The 26,027-nt window shown below is 40.2% G+C and overlaps 1 protein-coding gene across 7 annotated transcripts in view; it reads left to right on the forward strand.

Moving 5' to 3' along the window:
- The window catches only part of ate1 (arginyltransferase 1), a 153,448-nt gene that overhangs the window by 112,302 nt on the left and 15,119 nt on the right, over positions 1–26,027 (forward strand). The window lies entirely within an intron of this gene.

Genomic DNA, 26,027 nt, shown 5'->3' on the forward strand with positions numbered 1-26,027 from the left:
GCCTCCTTGAAGGAGTTTCACGTCTTCCTTTCTACTGACTAAACCAAAAACTTGATCCTGTCCCGCCAGCCTTTTTTCAAAATGGCGGGTGCGTCTTCGACGCCGGGAAATACGGTACATACTCTAACCGTTTTACATTTGCCGCAGTCGTACGAGCTATTAATGGTTTCGAATGACTATAGATATCCAGGTACATAACTTGATACCTAAAGCCCCATATATCTCATAATCCCCACATGTCCCTCGCTTAGGATTGTACATATTTAGTATTTGGCTTCAATCAAAATGAACTGCTGGAATGTTTTTGGATACATAGTGCAAGAGTTGGAGATCATCCTTGAAATCTTTTCCTTACAGTCAAGTGGTCATGTACTTATCAAACTACGGGGAATTCCAATAATGTATGGAGATGCATAGCATTAAAGGCTGACAAATAAATAAAAAAAGTTTTTATTCTGTGATACTTAATTGTATATTTACTTTGACGTTCTTGGCTAGGATTAAATTGTACAATCGTGAGTGGGTTTAATTTATACCTATTGATCTAATCTTTTGTTGACTTCAAATGCTGGCTACAATCCCATCTTATCATGTTCTTGTTGAAGCAGAAACATCATGGCTTTTTGAATTTGTTATGCTGGCCTGTTATCCATTGGTGATGAACTGTTTTAAGGTTGGAATGAGAACTGCCAGCCCCTAAAGTTTGTTGTTTTAATGATCTGATACAAACCACACGGCACCTACTTTAAAGCTGTTGTCAGCAGCGATGTTGGAACAGGCAATGCTTTCAGTAAAGTCTGCTTGCAAATATGTCACAAAGCTATACAAGGTGAGGTTAATCTGCATGCAGACTTCAAAATATAAATGAAATCTAACCATTTGTAAATCACCCCTATAATACAGAGATTGGGGAAGATTAAGTTCAAGCCATTGAAGGAGATTTGCTGTTAAATTTGGATGATGATTTTTTCAGATTGTATCTGAAATATAGAAGAACTATGTGTCCTTGTACACTTTTTACAAATGTAGGTACAACAAATATGTAGGTACAACAAGTAATTAGGAAACCTAACCGAATGTTATTGTTCATGGCTCAGAGAATTGCACAAAAAAGTGAGATGTGTTAGCCTTCAGTTACATGGAGCATTGGTGAAATCTCATTTGGAGTATGCATTGGTCTGCTTTGATTGTGGGCTGAATCTTTGAGGCATTTCCTGAAAGGGTGGTGAAAGTAGAATTTTTAAATCATTTTAAGGCTGAGAGATAAATATTTGCTTTGAAAGGTTGAATGGGTCGAGAAGTGAACTGAATTGAACTAGCCTTGATCTTAATAAATGATTGAGCAAGTTTGATCCTAATTTGTAATTGTATGTTTCTTCAAAACTCCAGACAGCCTCCACTGTACAGCCATCTGGATTACAGAAGTCCATATTTACAGAATTCAAAAACACAATCCAAAAATATGAGCAACAATTAAATTTATTGAATTTAAATGTTGGGTAAAATGGAAATAAGTCAACACGTGAAGTCAACGCAGAAGACTAGGAAATGCAAGGTGGAAAATCATGATTTGGACCATTTCTGTAGAATCCAACATCCCCCCCCATAACACTGGGAGTCAAATATATAAGCTTTAATAATGTATTTCATTATCTCATGTGCATTCTATGGTGTAACCCTAATCACGCTACTATCAAAGAACGGATATGCAACAAGGACATTGAACTCTTAGCGGTTAGTTTAAGACCATATTACCTACCCAGGGAGTTCACTGTGGTGGTAGCCATTGTTGTTTATATTCCTCCATCTGCCAAGGCGGAAGTCGCGTGTGACGTGCTGCACACCACTATAGCGGGACTCCAGTCCAAGTACCCAGAGGCGTTCATTGTTGTGTCTGGAGATTATAACCATGTCTGTCTCTCTAAGACTTTGCCCACCTTTAAACAGTATATTGACTGTACAACTAGAGGTGATAAAACGCTGGATCTCTTGTATGCAAATGTCAAAAATGCATACAAATATACTGCACTGCCCCCTCTTGGTCGATCAGACCACGACATGCTACATCTCTCTCCCTCCTACACACCAGCTGCCAAGAGGTTGCCTGTCACCATCAGAACATCAAGAGACTGGTATCCTGAGGCAGATGAAGCCCTGAGGTATTGTTTTGAGACAACAGATTGGGATGCGTTCTGTGAGGAGTATGGGGAAGACATTGACGGCCTAACAGAATGCATTACCCATTACATCAATTTCTGTTATGATGACATCATGCCACCCAGGGTAATTCGTTGCTACCCTAATAACAAACCTTGGATTACCAGCAGCCTGAAGGCCTTACTAAATGAGAAGAAAAAGGCTTTCAGGGAGGGCGACAGGAATAAAATCAAAGAACTTCAAAAGGAACTGAAGGTGAGGATTAAGGAGGGGAAAGAAGCCTATAGGTTCAAATTGGAACGACAGCTGCAGCAAGATGGTGTGAAGCAGGTATGGGCTGGAATGCGAAAGATCACGGGCATGAAGCAGAATGGTGGTACACTGCCTGATGGTGAACAGAGTCTGGCTGATGATCTGAACAGATTCTTCAACAGATTTGACGGCTCCACACCACCCCAGCCTCCCCCACCTGGTCTGCTGACCATTGCTGCTTCCTCTCCACCTCCCATCCCTCTCTCCATCACTCCTGAGATGTCACCTGTACGGAGTCCCCTCTTTCCACCTCCCACTCCACCGGCAGCCCCACCCATGACTCTTCATACTGCTCAGGTCAAGGTGATGCTGGCCAGACTGAAGCCAGGGAAAGCAGTGGGGCCTGATGACACCAGCCCAAGGCTACTGAAGACTTGCTCTTCAGAGCTGTGTGGTATTCTAACACACCTGTTCAACCTGAGCTTGCGTCTACAGAGGGTTCCAAGGCTGTGGAAAACATCTTGCCTGGTACCTGTTCCAAAGAAGACCCATCCCACTCTCCACAATGACTACAGACCAGTAGCGCTCACTTCACATATAATGAAGACATTTGAGAGACTTGTCCTTTCCTACATCAGGACTAGTGTGTCAAATCAAATGGATCCTTTACAGTTTGCATATCAGCCTAACATCAGTGTCGATGATGCCCTCATTTACATGCTGCAGAGGGTGTACACACATTTGGACACTACTGATGCATCTGTAAGGATTACTTTTTTTGACTTTTCAAGCGCCTTCAACACAATTCAGCCCCGACTGCTAGGGGAGAAGATGGAGAAGATGAAAGTGGATCCATCACTGGTACTGTGGTGTTTGGATTACCTTTCCCTCAGACCACAGTACGTGCGCCTACAGAACAGTGTCTCGGGCACCATCTTGAGCAGCACAGGGGCTCCACAAGGAACTGTGCTGGCTCCGTTCCTGTTTACCATCTACACAGCGGATCTCCAATGTAACACCAACAGCTGCTTTTTGCAGAAGTTTTCAGATGATACAGCTGTTGTCGGCCTCATTAAAGGGGGCAATGAGGAGGAGTATAGAGACATAATAAGTAACTTTGTGGAGTGGAGCGCACACAATAACCTCCATCTTAACACCAAAAAAACAAAGGAGATAGTTGTGGACTTCAGGAGGGGGAGGAGGACTCAAGCAACGCCGATCACCATTAAGGGCACTGAGGTGGAGGTGGTCGCTAATCACAGGTACCTTGGGGTGCAGCTTGACAGTGAGCTGAACTGGAAGTGTCATATGGAGGCGGTGTACAGGAAGGGACAAAGCCGACTGTATTTTTTAAGGAGGCTGAGGTCATTTAATATCTGCCAACCCCTACTGTGCAGTGTCTACCATTCAGTGGTGGCCAGTGCTCTGTTTTTTGCTGTGGCCTGTTGGGGAGATGGCGCCCGTATAGCGGATAAAAACAGACTGGACAAACTAATCAGGAAGGCCAGCTCAGTGGTCGGGGCTGAGCAACGAACGGTCCAGCAGGTGGCAGAGGCCAGAACTCTGAACAAACTAGGTTCTATAATGACCAACCCCACTCACCCACTCCATGCCCTGAAGGTGATCAAGAGCAGCATCTTCAGTCAGAGGCTGATTGCACCAATGTGCAAAACGGAGAGACATAGGAAGTCCTGTTTACCAGCTGCTATAAGATTATATAATGCGCATAAATAACTGCACTTTTTTAAATTAATTGTATTTTAACTTGTATTTTAACGTATTTTAACTTGTTAAGTATGGAAGCCATTTGAGGAAATGTGTGGTGTTATGTCTGTCTTGAAGCTGTCGTGGCACTGTAATTTCCTGAAAAGGATTATTAAAGGTATAATCTAATCTAATCTAATTCTCTTAAAGGCAGTAGTAATAATGTCTTCAGTTGGTAGAGATATCAGTGGATATCAGCTGATGATTGGTTTAGGCAGGATAGACTGAATGGCCTGTTTCTATACCTTATGATGCTATAATTTGCTCCAATTCGGTGATGGTTTATAATTTGGAAATCAAATTGTGTACAAGTATTTAGAATGTATTATTAGTAGTAGAATGTGAACAGGATGAGAATTTTTACATAGCCATCAAATGTTGATGGCTGACCTTGGTTGTTGTGCAGTTTCTGTTTTGATCAATGTTTTGGAAACGCCTGATAAGGTTTGAAATTTGAGACCTGCTAAGTTGCCCATTCTGCTATTGTAACGTTCTGTGTAACAATGGATGAACATATAAACATTAAGACTTAAGTACATTCTTTGATTATATTTGGAGAAAGTAAATGCAGAAGGAACAAGGTCATGATGACTTTGTACAAGGTTGGACAGGTGAGATTTAGTCCTGGCACACTTTTCAATACCCCACTTTGGAAATAACAAAAACTCTTGGATAAAAGGCCATGTACATTTATCAGCTAGTTTCAGTGCCAAAAGACAAGATTTTTTCCCCTACTGAGTGAATGACAGACACAAGGAACTGCAAATGCTGGGATCATAGAAACATAGAAATTAGGTGCAGGAGTAGGCCATTCGGCCCTTCGAGCCTGCACCGCCATTCAATATGATCATGGCTGATCATCCAACTCAGTATCCCGTACCTGCCTTCTCTCCATACCCTCTGATCCCCTTAGCCACAAGGGCCACATCTAACTCCCTCTTAAATATAGCCAATGAACTGGCCTCGACTACCGTCTGTGGCAGGGAGTTCCAGAGATTCACCACTCTCTGTGTGAAAAAGGTTCTTCTCATCTCGGTTTTAAAGGATTTCCCCCTTATCCTTAAGCTGTGACCCCTTGTCCTGGACTTCCCCAACATCGGGAGCAATCTTCCTGCATCTAGCCTGTCCAACCCCTTAAGAATTTTGTAAGTTTCTATAAGATCCCCTCTCAATCTACTAAATTCTAGAGAGTATAAACCAAGTCTATCCAGTCTTTCTTCATAAGACAGTCCTGACATCCCAGGAATCAGTCTGGTGAACCTTCTCTGCACTCCCTCTATGGCAATAATGTCCTTCCTCAGATTTGGAGACCAAAACTGTACGCAATACTCCAGGTGTGGTCTCACCAAGACCCTGTACAACTGCAGTAGAACCTCCCTGCTCCTGTACTCAAATCCTTTTGCTATGAAGGATCTTGAGCAAAAATACACAAAGTGCCAGAGTAACTCAGTAGGTCAGGCAGTATCTCTGGAGAACGTGGATGGGAGATGTTTTGGATCAAAATTCTTCTTCGGACTAATTGTAATTGGGCAGAGAAAGCTGGAAGAGAGATGGGGGTGTGACAAAGTCTGGCAAGTGATGGGTGGTTTCAGGTGAGGGGGATTGATTAGCAATTAGGTGATGAAACATAGAAACATAGAAAATAGATTGACAACTCTCTGGGTGAAAACGTTTTTCCTCATCTCAGTGCTAAATGGCCTACCACTTACTCTTAAACCTAGACCCCTGACTCTAGACTCCCCCAACATTGGGAACATTTTTCCTGCATCTAGCTTATCCAATCCCTTAAGAATTGTATCTGTTTCTATAAGATCTCCTCTCATCCTTCTAAATTCCAGTGAATATAAGCCCAGTCAATCCATTCTTTCATCATATGTCAGTCCTGCCAGCCCAGTAATTAACCTGGTGAACCTACGCTGCACTCCCTCAATAGTAAGAATGTCCTTCCTCAAACAAGGAGACCAAAACTGCACAATCCAGGTGCAGTCTCAACAGGGCCCTGTACAACTGCAGTATCCTTGCTGCTATACTCAAATCCTCTCACTATGAAGGCCAACATGCAATTTGCTTTCTTCACTGCCTGCTGTAGCTGCATGCTTACTTTCAGTGATTGATGTACAAGGACACCCAGGTCTCGTTGCATCTCCCCTTTTCCTAATCTGACGCCATTCAGGTAATAATATGCCTTCTTGTTCTTGCCACCAAAGTGGATAACCTCACATTTATCCACATTATACTGCATCTGCCATGCATCTGCCCACACACCCAATCTATCCAAGTCACCCTGCAGCCTCATAGCATCCTTCTTGCAGCTCACACTGCCACCCAACTTTGTGTCATCCGCAAACTTGAAGATGATACATTTAATTATTTCGTCTAAATTGTTAATATATATGTCTTTTTACAATACTGGAGAGTTTTTGACAAACAAGATTAGTATTCACTTTTTTACACCAATACACTGTTCTTAACAAAAATCTACCCATCATGTGAAACCTTATAAATAGCAGATATAACTTAGATAACTTCAGGACCGATAGCGAAAAACATTTTTCATAACAGCCAAATGTCATCGTTTTCCTACCATTTTGGACACCAAAAGTGTGACATTGTGTGCAGTATTGTATAAGCCACATTTAGTCATGAATATTTAATTCATAAATAAACCACATATGGCCCCTCATACATATACATTTTGATAATGGTCTAGGGAAATACCAGGAGAAAAACTACAGTAACATAAAGGTAATACAGTACAGTAAAGATCCCGTAACGGTTGTTGTGCTTGGTGTCCATTGCCACAATGACCATTATCGGGGTCGGTACGCCGTAAGTTAAACCACGGAGGTTCCAAACCTCTAATGCTTTTCAAACACCCAATGAGGTATCCTATGGTAGTAGCGATCTTTGGGTGAGTTGATCCTGTTTTCTTATTTTCCAATTTAATATATCAAAAACATCGTGGTGTCAAAAACGCAACGACCGTTTATGATATATTTTCCGACTTTTTAAAATCAATTTAAAAAAAATTTTGGACAATACAATACAATACAATACAATTTATTTGTCATTTGGACCCCGTTGAGGTCCAAACGAAATGTCGTTTCTGCAGCCATACATTACAAAACGAAAAAGACCCGAGACACAACACAATTTACACATACATCCATCACATCGCTGTGATGGAAGGCAAAAAAAACACAAAAAACTTATCTCTCCACTGCACTCCCAGACATAAATCGGTCATCAAAAATAAGAATAAGCCAATCTTCAATTTGGCAACACACTGTCTCTTGTTAACCTGTCGTACGGACCAAGTCGCTAACTTCATTCCTTCGTGTCAACTTTGGGAAGCTCCGCTATGACCGTTACGGAGATATTTTACTTACAAAAAAAAAACAGCCCAACCTGACGAATCATTGGGCGTCGATGGCTCAAATCCATGAAGTAATGTACCGTTTAGATCACATTGGTGAAAATGCTTGGTTCTCGCTAATAACGTAACGTTCGTTTTCTGGAACACCAACCTTTTAGTGTCCACCGCAACTAACGTTTGTGTAACGCACGTTGCGGTGTCCACTCGGATGCAGTATTCTACTACATGGGAATGAAGTGGAAATGGTGTTTGCAGTTTTATTGTACCATGTGGTATTCATAAACATAGAAAGGAATAAGAAATACGTGCACTTACTGTGCCAACCAGGTCACTGGTGGACATAGAAACATAGAAATTAGGTGCAGGAGTAGGCCATTCGGCCCTTCGAGCCTGCACCGCCATTCAATATGATCATGGCTGATCATCCAACTCAGTCATGGCTGATCATCCAACTCAGTCATGGCTGATCATCCAACTCAGCCACGCCACAACTGTTACACAAAATGTATTGTTGTATTCTGATGCCATTTTCAGAAACCTGTCATCAATATGCTATCTTATATTTGTTGTTAATCATAAACCCAATAAAGTGCTTGTGAACTTTTTTAAACAAAATTTGAAATTTGACCCCATTGTCACATTTTTTTGTGTGCAGTAATGTAAAAAGACATATATTGTAAATAACTGGGTCCCAGCACTGAGTCTTGCAGCACACCTGACTGCCATTCTGGTCACTGCCTGCCATTCTGATAGGACCCGTTAATTCTTATTCTTTGCTTCCTGTCTGCCAACCAGTTCTCTGTCCATGTCAATGCCCTACCCCCATTGCCATGTACTCTAGTTTTGCACACTAATCTCTTGTGTGGGACCGTGTCAAAGGCTTTTTGAAAGTCCAGATACACCGCATCCACTGGATCTCTCTTATCCATACTTTAGTTTAGTGATACAGCGCTGAAACAGGCCCTTCGGCCCACCGGGACCACGCTGACCAGTGATCCCCGCACATTAGCACTATCATGCACCCACTAGGGACAATTTTTACATTTACCAAGCCAATTAACCTACAAACCTGTACATCTTTGGAGTGTGGGAGGTAACCGAAGATCTCGGAACAAACCCATGCAGGTGACGGGGCGAACGTACAAATTCTATACAGATAGCACCCGTAGTCAGGACCGAACCTGGGTCTCCAGCGTTGCATTCGCTGTAAGGCAGCAACTACCACTGCGCCACCGTGACCGCCCACTTGTTACTTGTTACATTCTCAAAAAATTCCAGAAGATTAGTCAAGCTTCCATGTTGAATTTGACCAATCCTGTCACTCCTTCCAAATGCGCTGTTATTACATCTTTAATAATCGACTCAAGTATCTTCCCCAATACCGATGTCAAACTAACTGGTCTGTAATTCCGTGCTTTCTTTCTCCCTCCTTTTTTTTAAAGTGGGGTTACATTGGCTACCCTCCAGTCCACAGGAGCTGATCCAGAGTCTATAAAACATTGGAAAATAATCACCATCACCAATGCATCCACGATTTCTAGGGCCACCTCCTTGAGTACTCTGGGATGCAGACCAAGAGGCCCTGGGGATTTATCTGCCTTCAGTCCCAACAGTTTACCTAATACCATTTCTTGACTAATGTGAATTTCTTTCAGTTCCTCACTCACGCTAGATCCACAGTCCCTTAGTATTTCTGGAAGATTGTTTGTGTCTTCCATAGTGAAGACAGAACCAAAGTACTTGTTTAACTGGTCTGCATTTCCTTGTTTCCCATTATTTAATGAAGGGCTATGAGATAGGCAGAGAAGAGGCGAATGGTAGATTTTGCAGTCATCTTTAAAATTATGGCAGTGAAAGCACAAATGCAATTACACTGGTGGTGAATTGAAGACCAAAGACTGTGATATCAAAAAACAAAAGTTACTTAAAAGGAAGAAATTACGGTAAATTAATTAGAGTTTTGCTAACTTGAATGCTTACCTCCAAGAAATAATTAAAGGCCTGAAGGATACCTTTAAAATTATATTGGGGAGAAAAAAATAATGACATGGAATTGGTGTGCAGGAAAATAAGAACTGACCAAGGAAGACTAAATTCTTCACATGTATTCTTCACATTACCCTCTTAATACTCTAAAACTTCTGTTAATAAATTCACAACTATGTTGGTTTTGCACTAAATAAAATTCACACTTCATTTATTGTTATGTTTGACGCAGCAGTTTTAGCCTCTAGTGTAATTGAAAATTTATTTCTGCATCAGGTCAGATCTAGGTCGTTAAAAGAAATGTGAATTTATTCATGTATAGTTACCTTTTTCCTGAAAGTGAATGTCAGTGAATAACTGCAACAACAAAAAAAGCATGTGACTTCGTTTTATTATCGCTGCTCTCATGTTAGAGAACATTGGTGCTATTATAACTTTATGATTTTAAGAATAAGGTTAAGTGATCAGATTCATTAAATAAGTTACATTTGGATATTAGGTTTCAAGCATTATCTGTTGCTTTAATGTGAAATAGACAGAAAAATCCACACAACAAATGTTTATCTGCCATTAAGGCCAAGAGTTTTGTGATTAAATAATGTATTATGCCTCATGTCAGTTTAAGTAATTGTTCAAGAAAGTTTCAAAAATTCAGAGTGAGTGTATGTTAAATTAATTGTGCTTTCAGTCTTCCCCAGTACCGCTTGTGTTCAGGTATATGAATACATGATTTAGTGCTTTGAAGCTTAAATAGGAATGTTTGTTATAAATCTGAACTGTATATTTAACAACTGCACGTAATAAAAACTCCGGATAAGGTTGTTATAGAAAAGTTGGTGCTCAGGTGACTGTCTCGATGATATAAATGACATTAAAGTAATGTCTGCGAACAAACAGTCTTCTAGTCTTCTAATATTTCACTTAGATGAAAACATTTGTGAATCATTAATCAAACACAAAACATTTCATAAAAGTGAAGAACTGACTTGTATATATGGGCATACAAAGTCACATTATATAAAGTCATGTAAATAGAGATCAGTAATTTGAAATAACGAGTGTGAGATGGGGGGGTGGATCAACAATAGAAAATGCGGAGGTGCTCTTCTTGACTCAACATGGAATGGCCGGCGTGGGAGCGGAGTGTGTTCTTGACCCATGTGCGCAACTCAAAAGCCTTGGCAGAACCTGACAGGCTGCATTGCGATATTGAAAAAATCTGGTTTGCCATTTGTTACATGCCTTCCTCCAATACTGTAGAGAATTGCTGTTTCATTGCTTTGATTAAAAATAAATGCTCAAGTGCTTCAGATTTTGTTTTAAATCTTGTGGATTCATTATCCTCCTGATAAATATTTGTCACATAGGTTCAGTGCATTTGATGGTCTGAGAATAGTTGTGTTTTGTGCCACGTTCGAAATATTGATCTTCAAATGTCCTCTCAATCGACTAGTTACTGTTCTGGAGCATTGAAAAAGCTGGTGAAGTTCATCGATGTCTGCCTTTGAGAATCATCTCCCATTCAAAGATGTATTCAATGTTTCGTTGAAGTATGCCATCCTCACCAACTCCCAGGAACCTCTGGACTATGACGGCTCAAAGCAGAGAAGGGGCATCCATGATGCTATTGAGAGTCTCGAGGCTGTGCATCAGGAGCACTCCAAATGGAAAACACCACCACACAAACCACCCACCTGCCCACCCCAAAAGCCATCTCCTGGCCCATCAGTGGAAAAGCCTATGGTTCCCTCATTGGCCTCATTAACCACATGGATCCATAGAATCGGAATGGGCATGAATTAGAAGCACATAGATTGATGTTGTCATGGCATTTGCAGCAGTCAGAGGTTTGCTAATTCTCTGGATGAAGCATCACACACATTGATGTGCAGTGATACATGGAGAACTAGTTGATAATCTCTATCCTACACATTAGTATGATACACACTTTCATGCATCCCAGTAACGTTTTTAATAATAATGTACACCTCTCAGTGCATTTTGAGTGTGCAACAATGCATTCCTCCCTCTGATTCTATCCCTAGGGCTGTGACGTTCAGTTTTATGACCCGAAAGAGCTATAGAAAATGTAATAAACGTTTTGGGTGTTTGGAAAATATCCAAGTGGTAATATTTACAATTACTAGAGGCATCTCATGGAAGGTGGAAGCAATTCCATATGTACTTTTCTGTGTGTCGTATCTATGAAGAACCTTGTGGTCATGGAACAGAACAGGCCCTTCGGCCAACCACATCCATGCTGGTGTGTTTACAGATCTACACTAACCCTATATGTCTGCATTAAAATTGTATTTTTGTGTCCTTTTAACTCCTTCATTTCCCTCGCTTGTGTCCTTTAACTTGTATACTTTTGTTTTGGAATCCCCTATCATAGGGAAAAAAATCCTGGCCATCTACCGTAATCTTTTATACAATCAGATCACTCCTCAGTTACCTCCACTACAGCTATCAAGTCCAGGCTTCTGATCTCCACTCCTTCCCCCCCAATAGATTCTTTGCACTCTCTCCAGTGCAATCACATTCTTTAAACTTTGCTGCAAAATTGTATGTTGAAATGAAAGAATTAATTTGCTCAAACTTTTCACTGAACATGTATTGTTAGATTTTTATGCTGTTTTGTATCACTAGTGTCAAAGGGTTGTAACTGATTTAAACCTCTGCAGAGCAGGGGATTTCTCCACATTTCTTTGGTCTGCATTGTTCTAAGGTCAAGACAACACATTGCTTAGCCATAACTCATGAGAAATATTTTCCCTGGCTCCACAGAAAAGTGACTTTCATACCTTATAGTCGGTTGGCCTGTTATTCTTTAAATTTCAGAGTAAACAAATAGTAAAGTCTAATGCATTTCAGGTTCTATAAACCTGTCACTGCTTTTCATCACTTGTCTGAGTTGCAAGTCTTAAAAAGTAACTGGGAATACAAGTAGACTAAATAATTGTGTTATTTATAATTCCTTGTGGGTTGGATTTGAGTTTTAACTCTATCAGTTAAACCCTTTTTAGGTTCATTTGTGAAATGATAAAATGGATTTTTGAAAGACCTCATTATGTAGAAATAAGTGAAATAAGTTGCAGTATAAACATGTGAAGACATGATTAATACTGATATTTTAGTTTTTAAAAGACAGTCAATCAAATGTGAAAGATTTTTCCATCTCTCCTTTGTGTAATATTTTAAATCCAAGAGTGGCGCTGTTTGGACAAAAATATTAAACACACAATTTTAAAATATTTATTAAATCTTAGTGTTGCTATCAATGTTTAGACTTTTTTTCTTTATTACAGGTTATGTTCGAAAATGTTTCAACGGCGTAATGAATCACGAGTAAATAGTGTGGGCTCTAAAATGACACTGCAAGAAACTTGTATCATAACTCTTCATGAGTTTGTTCTCTCTGTTTATGTAACGGCAAAATGTATTCTTAAAATAATTGGGACAAGTTATACACTAAAATAGCAGTTCTGAATTTAAACATAAGTTCAGACCAGATGCGCTAGTATTGAATTTTGTAATTTCAGGGTATTTAGTTTTCTTGAAGAATTACGTTATTTTTTTTAGAAAATAATGATATCTACATTGGAAAAATGGGCAAAAGAACAAACCGGAAAGGAATTTTGGCTGGAATGTTTGAAAACATCGGAGCAGAGTTTTAATTCTTTATTCCATTCTTGGAGACTGGGCATTCTTGGCAAGGCAGCATTTATTGCCCATCCCGAATGACCCTTGAGAGGTCAGCGTGGGCTTGGTAGGCTGACTGGCTAATGTCCATGCTGTATAACTCTAATTTGTTGATGCTACACTCATTCAGACAAGTGGAAAGTCTTCCATCAGTCCTGAATTGTGCTTCTAAATGATGGGAAAGCTTTGGATTATCAGGAGTGAGTTGGTTGTTGCAGGATATCCAGCCATGATATTTGTGGTTGATCCACTTGAGACATTTGTCAGTGGTGTCCCTCAGGATGGTGAGGTACTTGATGATAAAGCCAAAGAGGGTGTCAGCTTTGATCAGGAAGGAGAATTACAGCAATTTGGACTGAATAGCATTGTGGAAGATATTAAGAAGTTTCATGAAATTTGATTGAATATTGAAGTTACATTATTAGTAGACAGTTGCATGATATTTCAGGAGGAAAGTTTGGATCACAGTGTTTTCAATGTAGCAGTTTAGTTGGTTGATTATCTCACCTCAGCTCAACAACAGTACAGATCTTTGAACAAACATGGAGTTTAATCTTGTTGGCCTGGTGCTTGTCTAGTCGCAGCTTTGCCAATTGTACAATGCTGTGGGTATCATTATTTAAGAATTTTTCAGGGATGCAATAGCAATATTAATAACATTAAATTACAATTAAAGTAGCTTCAAGAAATTATATTGTTACACAAAAATATCTGGTGGAAAAAATGATAAAGAAAACATATTCTAGAATGGAAGATAAAGATGTAGATATTTACGCACAAGTTGGTTCTTTGCCTACTGCTGTTCATTCTGGTCCTTTCAGGGAAATGCATGTCAACGTATTTCATGATTTTGAGGACCTTCAAAATTATGGAGTCTGTTTTCCAAGTGAAAGTCATGGGGGTGTGCAGGTGAATTTTTATTCGTCATGATGACTGAGAAGCTGTAATATGCGATTTATATGTGGAGGGAAAAGTTGCTGGAAGTGCTTTGATTTTTAAATAGGTTTGTAGACTTTTTTTAATGTCACATAGTGGGGAGTTAGGAAATATTGGCTGCATCATAAATTTGTTTGTTACTTGTGAGTTGGAATATAATTGAGAAATAAATTATACATAATACAATTGACAATCAGATGCAAAGGATCAATTAGAAAGTTAAATGGTTATTAGTGAGGAGGATGAGGGTTTATTGGGCAATGCATATTTCAGAAAAACTTGCATGAAATGTGTGTAACTAATTGATCAATAAAGATTCCATGCATGAAAAGATGTAACATTCAGACGAGAGGATAATAAATTTTGGGTGTATGAATTTGTAAAATCTTCATTCTATAATTACCTTTTCAGACCGAAGTTTAAAACACTTTTTATACATAAATACAATTAATTGTTCAGAAATTCAGACCACCAGGTAAAAAATAAAATAAATATTAAAATCAAATAATTGATCTCTAGTGGCAGAGATTTGGTTAGGTAGCACAGAAATTTATTGAAGAGGATTCATCATGTCAGATAATAAACTTTAGCTGATATAGCAACACAAGAAACACAGTTTATTAGACATTATTAAAATGTTATAGATCCAAGTGTACCACAGAATTGTACGCCAATTAGATTCCCTTGTTTGCAGTAGCACATTGAACATGTTTTATCTTTGAGCAGCATCTTGAGATTAGTTCTGCAAAAAATGGCGATTTACTTTTTTTTAATTTGCAAATAAAAATGCTTATTGATAGCAGAAGCCTGTGTAAAAAAACTTAAAAACATCAGAAATCTTTACTAAATTGTTAATATGGATTAAAGGCAGTTTATAATTGGTCAAGTCTCCTGAATGTTTATCTGAAGCAACTAATTTCTAGTGATATCACTTTGGTTACCTTAAGTGTGTTTATTTTGGGACAGCATGATGATGCAGCTGGTAGAATTGCTGCCTCACAGCATCAGAGACCCTGATTCGATTCTGATATTGGGTGCTGTCTTTATGGAATTTGCACATTCTCCCTTTGACCACTTGGATTTCCTCTGGGTGCTCCTGTTTCCTAGCACATTCCAAAGACACAGGATTGTAAACTATCCCCAGTGTGTAGGGAGTGTATGCGAGAGTGGAATAACATGGTACTTGTGTGAACGGGTGATCTATGATCGGTGTGGACTGGGTGGGCAAAAGGGCTTGTTTCCATGCTGTGTCTCTAAACTAAAAAACTAAACTCTTGTGAGCCAACGAAAATTGGATTTGGTGGTCTGAATTGTTTACTCTGCTGTTGTTTTCCTGTCCCCAAATTGCCCACCAGTACTGGTCAAAATGGGCAGGCTTGGATTACCTGTGAAAAGATGCAAAGTATTTGTCTTGAATAGAATTAAATCAATCTATGTTAGTGTAATGAAATCCGTCAGTGGGGCCGCTAAGTACTTGACCAAGTTTGAAGAGAATCTACTGGTGTCTTCTTTCACAGAAGACAAAAATTTAATGTTGAAGCACTGCCTTTCCTCCAGCTCACTTCTTCTGAAGTTTAATTAAATACTGCTGCTTTATATTGCTGTGTATTCAGCTCAATAGAAACCACATTGAGTCAGTAATATTCTTAATCTTTAAAAATGAATTTATTTCAAAAATAACAAACGGCGTCTCGCAAATGATTAGAATGCCACACACTGCAGCCTGTTAAAAATGTTTTATTTTTGTTACCATCTTTTTTTTCAAGTTTGTTGGTTTAATTTCCCTATTTGTTTTAAAAGCTTTCTGTTAATTTGTAGTTTAAAACTTCAATTCCTTGTTAATTTTCATTTTAAATGGCCTGTCTATCAGTTCAATTTGTACGAGTGGATTTCTATTCCTTTTCAGTATTATTATCTAGATAGGCAGGGTAGAATCTGTGCAATCCTGGAGTGATTTTTGCATCAGGGATGATATAATTTCCTATCCAATGCACAATTTTGGAACATTGTAGATAAACTGGGACCTCACAGTCCTGGGAAAACCAGTCATTGGGTATTGCCAGGATAATGTGGTTATATTAGCGCTCTGCAAGTTGAGAATAAACGACAAATGAGTGAAACTTGTCTTGGCCTTTAAAGCACTCAGACCTGCAATTACTCTTATTCAAAATATTGGCTTCTGATCCCTGCCTCTCCTCTCACTGACTACCCAAATGCTTTTTTGATTATTGCAACCCCACAATCTCCAGCACACACAAAATGACTGAGTATATTTTCATCCTCAGATGAGTATCTCTCAGTTGACTATCCAACCATTATCATTATGTTTACCAACTTCCACATTAACATTTTTTTTTCATCTCCATCCCTGCTTCAAATCATTTGCTGCTGTAAATCTTTTGTGTGCTTTCGCCTTCTTCAAACTGGAATATTCCCGTTTCATGTTGTATCAACTGTCACTGAATCAATGCCCATCCATTGTTCTATCTGTATAATATTTTTGAAAATCCACTCAAGGTGGGAACTTTGCTCAAGATATTTCCACATTACAACAATACTGACTATTTTCATAAAGCAGCAGTCCGGGTAGGTGTGTCTGAAGTATTCTATCACATTGGAACAAAGAGGTACCTGTAAAACAAATGAAAATAACAAGGAAACTGATTCTATAGGATATAATTGTAACTTTTTTGTGGAGTTGATGGCTCCAAAGGGCCTCTTTTGTCCTAAGCTGTGCTATTTTCAAAGGATTATACTATTTCCTTCAGAAGACTGAGAATGAATAAAGTAATTAAACTTAAAAACTGAATATTGGTTCTGCAGTAATAATTGTGGGCAGTGTGACTTTTGTTTACTAACTATAAACCTTCAGGTGCTAATGAGAAGAAGTGTCTCCCTCCCTATTCCCTCTCCTCATACACTGCCTATCAGAATATTGTTCAGTTTGGCTTTTTATTGTTGCATGTACCGAGGTACTGTGAAAAGCTTTTGTTTATGTGCTGTCCAATCACAGAACAGACTATACATGATTACAATTAAGCCCTCCACAGTGTACAGATAAAAGTTAAACAGTTATAAGGACTACAATGAGGTGGATGGGTGGTCAGGACAGCACTCTAGCTGAGGAGAGGTGGTGTTGTAAATGAAAGCTTTACAGAAAATGATTCTGACATCAAAATATATTTAAATAAAATCTGAATAAACCATCTTAAGTTTAAAGTTGCATTACTGTACCATCTTATTCTTGGACAGTTGCTCAGCATCAAGTATTAGTTGCTTTCCTCTGATTCGAGAAGTTCTGAGATGGCCAATGAAGCCAGTGTAGGAATGGCAGATTCTTCAACAAATGAGGCAGGCAGTCCCTGATGGATGGATGGGTAGCTTAAACAAAGCCTTTATTAGATCCGAACAAACGGTCTGAAGGTTGTCAGAGCCGTTTGGGGTTGTCCTTCACTTTGGGCTAGGGATTCTTAGGCTTCAGTATTTTTCCAAGAAAGCTTTGGGAAAGTGTTTGAATCTTCTCTCCACCCGCTAATTTCTTCTAGTGATTGAGCATCCATGACAGGAGGCTGGAGTAAGGCATGCAGTGTGACCTGCCCAACATAGCAGACTGAGTATAACTAGGGTCTCAGTGCTAGTTGCTCCAAGCCTGGGACAGAACACTGAATCAAACATCAGTCTGAAGAAGGGTGTCGACCCGAAACCTCACCCATTCCCTCTCTCTAGAGATGGTGTCTGTCCTGAGTTACTTCAGCATTATGTGTCTACCTCCGAGAGAACACCGAAGTTGAGTCGCCTATTCTTCATGTGGATTTGGCAAAAGTTTTTTTGTGGTAGTGCTGTGTGTTGCCTCAATCAAGCTTCTCATGGGGATGGAGTTAATCCACAGGACAGGACTTGAGGGAAACTGCTCAATTTAGGATGGCTGAGCTGTGCAAAATCAAGGCCACATCAATCTCTCTGTTGTTCAAGATGCAGTCTGCAGACAGCGCTTTCATATGCACGTGTTCAGAGGCTGGGCTCCATGTCATTGTCACTGAGGCATTTGAGTGAATGAGCCTTGCTCGTATCAGAGTTGAAGGAAAAAATGAAACCCTGTTGGTATTGACAGATTTCAAAGGATTTCATGAAACATAATTTTCATGAAGATAGACAAAAAAGCTGGAGTAACTCAGCGGGACAGGCAGCATCTCTGGAGAGAAAATATGGGTGACGTTTCGGGTCGAGACCCTTCTGAAGTCTGAAGAAGGGTCTCGACCTGAAACGTCGCCATTCCTTCTCTTCAGAGATGCTGTCAATCCCGCTGAGTTACTCAATCTTTTCGTGTCTATATTCGGTTTAAACCAGCAACTGCAGTTCCTTCCTACATAATTTTCATGAAATTACATTGTAAATCAGAAGGTTGTGTGATGATAATGCTTGAAATAAGCTCATTGATGCTTCATTTGGGATTTATGCTCTTTTAATGTTTCGCTGTAAAATTTATCTGTTGGCGTTTTTAAGTATAAAGAACAATAAATACCAAACCAATAATTTGATCAGATACCAGAGAAAGCATTTGATAACTGCCCTTCCCCAGGACAATTCCAACTTGAAGCCACTACTGCCTTACGCCCACTTTCTTAGCATCTTTTTTGCTGATATTTGGTATTATACCTGACTCCAACACAGGATCAGAGATATAATTAATGTTGAACAATGGCAATATTTTTGCTGTTTGGACAAAATATTTTTATTAAGGATTAAAATGTGGGATGTATTTCCATTCGAATTTGAAATAAAATATTTCATTTCACTTTAATTGGATTTGGGATAATTGACCTAATGCGCACAATTTAAATATGATTTTAAATTAATTATCAAATTGAAGGTGTTCAGACACCAGAGGCATCAAATGCTTGATGTTGCACTGATGAAGCACCCTATCTAATAACAAATTATTTTATCACTTCCCTGGCTCTGTTGCATCAAAACTATGTATGTAAATATGAAGCTCTATCCTTTATTAATATTTCTGGAAGATTTTAAACCTTGTTATTAGAGGAAGTATTATGGAAGCAATTCAGAAACTTATCTAGACCTATATGTAAAGTGGGACTTCTATTGTTAACACTTTGCTAATACTGGATATCTTCTTGACCCACTGAGTATTTATAGTACAGGTGCACAACCTTTTATCCAAAGGCCTTGGGACCAGACACTTCTCGGATTTCGGGATTTTTCGGTTTTCCGAACGGAAGATTTTTAGCGTAGATTTTAACATGTGGCTCAGTGGTAGAGTGCTCGGCTCGTGACCGCAAGGTCGCGAGTTTGCGCCTCGATCCCGGCAGTTACCCGGTCAGGGCCGGCCTTTAGCCGATAGGACCTATTTCTCCCAATTGGGCCCCGCGCCTAAGGGGGCCCCGGGCTAGAGTAATCAAATCAATTGGAGCAAAGATCTTATAGCGCGCAAGATGGTCCACTCCTGCAAAATACAATGAACTGACGCGTAGTCCGCACCGGAGCGTAACCTCCGTCATTTCAGTAACCCCGACCCGACTTCAGTTATGCCTCTCGCAGCGTTGCGGGGGAACAGTTTAGGTGTTGTTAAATGTTTTAAATGTTTTTTATCACTTCCTTTTTAAACGGCACATGCCTTGTACTTTTTAAACGGCACATACTGCAGATGCTGATTAAACCGAAGACAGACACAAAAGGCTGGAGTAAATCAGCGGATCAGGCTGCATCTCTGATGAGGAATACGTGACAATAGGAGGAAATAGGTGATATTTCGGGTCGACTTTTTCAATAGCTGCCATGAGGGGAGAAGCGCCGGTACCAAGAGCGAGCGAAAGCGTGGACAGACGGACGAAAGCAACGTTCATAGAGCGGCGTTGGTAGACATTTCGGGTCGAGACCCTTCTTCAGACTGATAGTCAAGGGAAAGGGAAACGGGAGATATCGGCATATCTTCCATTCACTTGTCCTTAGTACCGTCCATAGCTCTTGCTCCTCTTTCCCCTGAGTCAGTCAGAAGAGGGGTCTCGACCCGAAATGTCACCTACAAAGATCTTTGGTCACCTATTCCGACCTATGATCGTTGCTTTTGTCCGTTCTGTCCGCGCGTTCGCTCGCTCTTAGTGCCGGCGTTTTTCCCCTCAGACTCCGCCAAACAAACACACACACAGCATGTCTGGCAGATCGCTGCGGGCTGAGAGAGAGCAGAGAGGTAGAGGGGGAAGAAAGGGGTAGATGGGGAGGGGGGTGTGAGGGGGAATGGAGAAGGGGGAGGTGCCCTCACGCTCCCGGGGCAGCTCTCCCGTCCCTCTAGTCGCCGTGCTTCACGCACACAGCCCCGGCTCCCGCCCTCCCCCCTCTCTCCAGGAAGACACGGTGAACAATACACGGAGGGCCGGGCCGGGGGTTGCAGCAACGTTTACAAACCTCGGCCTCAGCTCATGCCCGGACCCAGGCATCCGTTCCCGCCGCTGGACCTCTCCCTCCCTTCCCTCCCTCTCCCTTCTCTCCTTCTCCCCTCAGACTCCGCCAAACAAACACACACACACACACACACACACCCACAGCATGTCCGGCAGATCCTTCCTCTCTCTTTTCCCTTCTCTCCCCTCCCTTTGCCGAAACCCTTCCTCAGACTGATAGGGGGGACTGATAGGGCAGTCTGAGGAAGGGTTTCGGCCCGAAGCGTTACCTATTTCCTTCGCTCCATAGATGCTGCTGCACCCGCGGAGTTTCTCCAGCATTTTTGTGAATCCCTAGACCTAGTTCAGTGAGCGTCCACCGAGGGTCACACGGAGAGGTGACCGCGGAACCTCTCCGGGCGACCCTCGGTGGACGCTCACTGTACTAGGTCTAGGGATTCCTACTCTCCCGGGCAATACACCCTCCCTTTTTTCCAGGACCGCAAATGTCCAATTTTCGGAGCTTTTCGGTTTCCGGAATTTCGGATAAAAGGTTCTGCACCTGTACTTTACTTTTATTTCATATCAACAGTCCCAGTTTTTGTAGCTCAAGGCCTTGTTTTATGTGTATTTAATAATGTATTCTTTAGTTCTTATTTTGAGATATTTACACCGATTGCTAGAATCTCCCATGAGAGGATGTTTCATGGAAACCTTTTAATGTCCACCCTTAAGATCCCTCAGGATCTTGTACGTTTCACTTGGTGAATATCTTGAAATGGTAGATTGTGTGTTTATATCATCTCGATTTAAAATTAAATTATTAATAACTATTTAATGATTTGAGAAATTTGTATTTATCTATTTTAAATTACGAATATTTTGGTTGTTTCTTGATCTCTGGGATGCAACAAGAGTTTTTGTCTGGAAACTAAAACATGTCTTTTCAACTTACAAATTTTCACATAAGGAAACTCTTCATGAATGTGACCCTTTCATACATTGAGGAATATCTGTGGTCAGTAAAATTCCGTGATAGTGAAAATGACTTACTTTCTTCAACAAATTTGCAGGAGGGAACGTTGCGTGTTGTAAAAAGATATTAATGAATATACATAGATCAATAGATGTTAAAAGATTGTATGTTTCAATTGTATTTTTTTAATTACATTTTATGTAGAAATGGTCAGGTAAGGTAAGACTACCACTGTTTTGCAAACAAAATACTGCAACATATATTCCCATGTTGCCTGCACTGCACAGTTGGATATCAAAGGCTACACAGTTGGATATTGCAAGATATTTTTCTATTTGCCAACACCTCCCCTTCAGAGGGTTCACAGCAAGGATTTCCTGCTTTAACTGGGCTGTATTTATCCAGCACAGTCTTTTAGGGATGCAGAAATGAGACACAAATTCTATAAATGTTCGTATAAGATAGTGTTTGGGAATAAATATCCCAGGATAAGGCAGGATGAGTTTTCACCAGATAATGACCACTTTTATAGCGGGAAATTTGATTAAAGGAAAAGACATTCTGGCTGAGCTGGGTAGATAAAAATGCTGGAGAAACTCAGCGGGTGCGGCAGCATCTATGGAGCGAAGGAAATAGGCAATGTTTCGTGCCAAACCCCTTCTTCAGACTGACTCCTGGCTCAATGGGAGACTGAAATACAGACAAATAGATAAGCACCTGCTTTCTATCCTTCAATGAACTAAAACATGCAAGTTAAATGTGCCATTGCAAGAAATGCCCCTTACATTAATGTTCATGCCATTGTCTAGGGTAGTCCTGTGTGACAAGTAAAATTATAGTATTCCCATACTGCAAAGGGAACTGCCAATTTACGTTAGTAGCCCCTTTTCGAGTTTTGCTTATTGAGTTAATTGAATTTTAAACTTATAAATAACGCATACTATCTTGTTTGTTGATATGCTACTGATGTGTAGTGTTCATGACAAAATCGCAAGACCTATATTATGACATTGGACTAAATTATCAAATGAAAGTCTTTTATTTTGTAATGGTTGAGATTTTCAAACAAAATCTCCCATAAAATGTTCCATGTGTTCCATAAAATTCACTGTTCATTAAATGACATTATTACATAATCTATGTTTATTTGACAGGTATTTATAGTTTTAATTTAGCCAATAGAATTTTCAGCATCAAAGTCAAATAACTGGTCCGTAATTGAAATGTTGCATGTTTAGATAGGAATTTCTATTGTGATTTGTTAACATGATAAAAAACAGAACATTCTGTATGTTCATAGTGCATAGCATATCCACAGCAAACTCTGGGGAGTGAATTGCAGCAGTCTGTTTGTTAACAGCACATGTGCTGTTACTTGTTAGACATGTTTTTTGACATAATAAGGCCAATTCTAACTTGCTTTACCAAGTTTGATATCATATTGATTGCGTTAGCTTCTTGAAATTCTAAACATTTAAATTATTTAAAGGAATCTCTAACAAACTGATTCAATAATCGAAATGGTAATTGATGCAGTCAATTTTATGATGAGCTTAACAAAAGAATCCTGTTGTTTGTAAATTCTCATGGTTTATATACATGCTTTGCTTTAAATTTGGATGCGGTTTTTCCCCCCCTTCCCTGTTTTCTGATTAGATTCTCCTTTGCACTTGCCATTTCCCAAATACTGACCATGGTTGTAGACAGGGATCTTATACCCAATGCTTTACCCATGCTGTGTTGAATGTATTTATTGCAAGGATATAGATAATATGGTTCGGGTTATTCAGGCATTCCTTTAATCTCTGCCAAAATGCTTGACTTTATTTAGGAATTTTATTTAGGTTTGGTATTTGGTAAGCCATTTAGTCTTGTACATGTAAATATATATCTGCAGTATCAATTCTCTCCATATTCTCAATCACTCCCCCTAATTTTTACTGAATACACACAAAGGACCAAGTTGCAGCAGCCAGTCAACGCATTGACCCACATGTCATTGAGATGAAGGAGGAAATCCGATCTTGGGGACAATTGATGTGTTCGCAGGGAGACTGTGCAAAATCCACACAGACAGGACCTGATGTCAGGACTCTGACTATATGATTGAACTGAGATCACTGGAGCTATGAAGCAATGTCCTTTGCAGCTGTGCCATTGTGCCAACTTTGTTGATCTATCTATTGTTATTTTTAGTGAAACAATATCATAGAAAATAGGAGGAGGAGGCCATTTGCACTTCGAGCCGGCACTGCCATTCATTGTGATCATGTCTGATCATCCACAATCAGTAACCCGTGCCTGCCTTCTCCCCATATCCCTTGGCCTCCACTGCCTTCTGTGGCAGAGAATTCCACAAATTCACAACTCTGTGGGTGAAAAAGTGTTTTCTCATCGCAGTTTTAAATGGCCTCCCATTTATTCTTAGACTGTGGCCCCTGGTTCTGGACTCCCCCAACATTGGGAACATTTTTCCCACAGCTAGCTTGTCCAGTCCTTTTATAATTTTGTATGTTTCTATAAGATTCCCTCTCATCCTAAATTCCAGTAAATACAAGCCCAGTCTTTACACTCTTTCCTCATATGACAGTCCCACCATCCCGAGGATTAACCTCGTGAACCTATGCTACACTGCCTCAATAGCAAGGATGTCCTTCCTTAAATTAGGAGACCAAAACTGCACAAATTACTCCAGATGTGGTCTCACCAGGGCCCTGTACAACTGCAGAAGGACCTCTTCTTCTTCTTCTTTTGTGTGGCGTGCACAGCCTAAAGGTGTTGGACAACTTGTTCTATTTGATCTTCCGTTTGTGCACGTCGAGTTGATTGCATTAGTCGAAACAGGGCGGACCACGTGAAGGCTGCAATCTTCCACCCCAGAAGGACCTCTTTACTCCTATACTCAAATCCTGTCATTTTGAAGGCCATAATGTCATTAGCTTGCTTCACTGCCTGCTGTATCTGCATGTTTACTTTCAGTGACTGGTGTACAAGGACACCCAGGTCTCGTTGCACTTCCCTTTTCCTAATCTGACGCCATTGAGATAATAATCTGCCTCCTTGTTCGTGCCGCCAAAGTGGATAACCTCACATTTATCGACATTATACTGCATCTGCCACGCATCTACCCACTCATCAACCTGTCCAAGTCACCCTGCAACCTCCTAGCATCCACTTAGCAGTTCACACTGCCACCCAGCTTTGTGTCATGTGCAAATTTGCTAGTGTTACTTTTAATCTCATCATCTAAATCATTAATATATATTGTAAATATTTGCGGCCCCAGCACCGAGCCTTGAGGCACTCCACTCGCTACTGCCTGCCATTCTGCCAGGGACCCGTTTATTCCTACTCTTTGGTTCCTGTCTGCCAACCAATTCTCTATCTATGTCAATACCCTATTCCCAATACCGTACTCCAATTTTTCCCCCCAATCTCCTGTGTGGGACCTTATCAAAGGCTTTCTGAAAGTCCAGATACACTACATCCACTGGCTCTCCTTCATCCATTTTACTTGTCACATCCTCAAAAGATTCCAGAAGATTAGTCAAGCAGGATTTCCCCTTCATAAATCCATGCTCACTTGGGCCAATCCTTTTTCTGCTATCCAAATGCTCCGTTATTACTTCTTTAATAATTGACTCCAGCATCTTCCCCATCACCAATGTCACAGGTCTATAATTCCCTGTTTTCTCTCTCGCTCCTTTGTTGAAATGCATCCACGATTTCTAGAGCCACCTCCTTCAGTACCCTGGGATGCAGATCATCAGGCCCTGGGGATTTATCAGCTTTCAGTCACAACAGTCCACCCAATACTTTTTCTCGCCTAATGCAAATTTCTTTCAGTTCCTCTGCCTCCCTAGATCCTCTGTCTTCTAATACATCTGGGAAATTGTTTGTGTCTTCCTTAGTGAAGACAGAACCAAAGTACCTGTTCAACTTCTGCCATTTCCTTGTTCCCCATAATAATTTCACCTGTTTCTGCCTTCAAGGAACCCGCATTTGTTTTTTGTAATCTTTTTCCTTAACATACCTAAAGAAGCTTTTAATAACCTTCTTTATATTCTAGCCTAGCTTATCCTCGTACTTCCTCATGTAGTGTACATGCACATGGAGTCATACAGCATAGAAATAGGCCCTTCGGTCCAACTTGCCTACACCAACCAACATGTCCCATCTCCCATATAGTGTGATATGTGATCCAATTTTTAGGCTGTTTTGCAGCATTTAAAATAAAAGCAACATGCTTTTAGGAATGGGACTGGGCTAACAACATGTTTACAACCTGTTTTGCATGTATGTTTTATAAAGAATATTGCACTGTTGGTATATTTTAGAATCTGTCATACAATTTTCTTTAAAAACATCTTTAAAAGTTTCATTGGAGTTCCCCTCATTTTATTTCCGGTCGTTGATATTTGTTTACTTACAAAAATTAGACCATTGCAACTCTGACTGGTAACTTACATCCAATGTTTCT

Source organism: Amblyraja radiata, chromosome 15 (genome assembly GCF_010909765.2).
Source record: "Amblyraja radiata isolate CabotCenter1 chromosome 15, sAmbRad1.1.pri, whole genome shotgun sequence".
Classification (NCBI taxonomy): Eukaryota; Metazoa; Chordata; class Chondrichthyes; order Rajiformes; family Rajidae; genus Amblyraja; species Amblyraja radiata.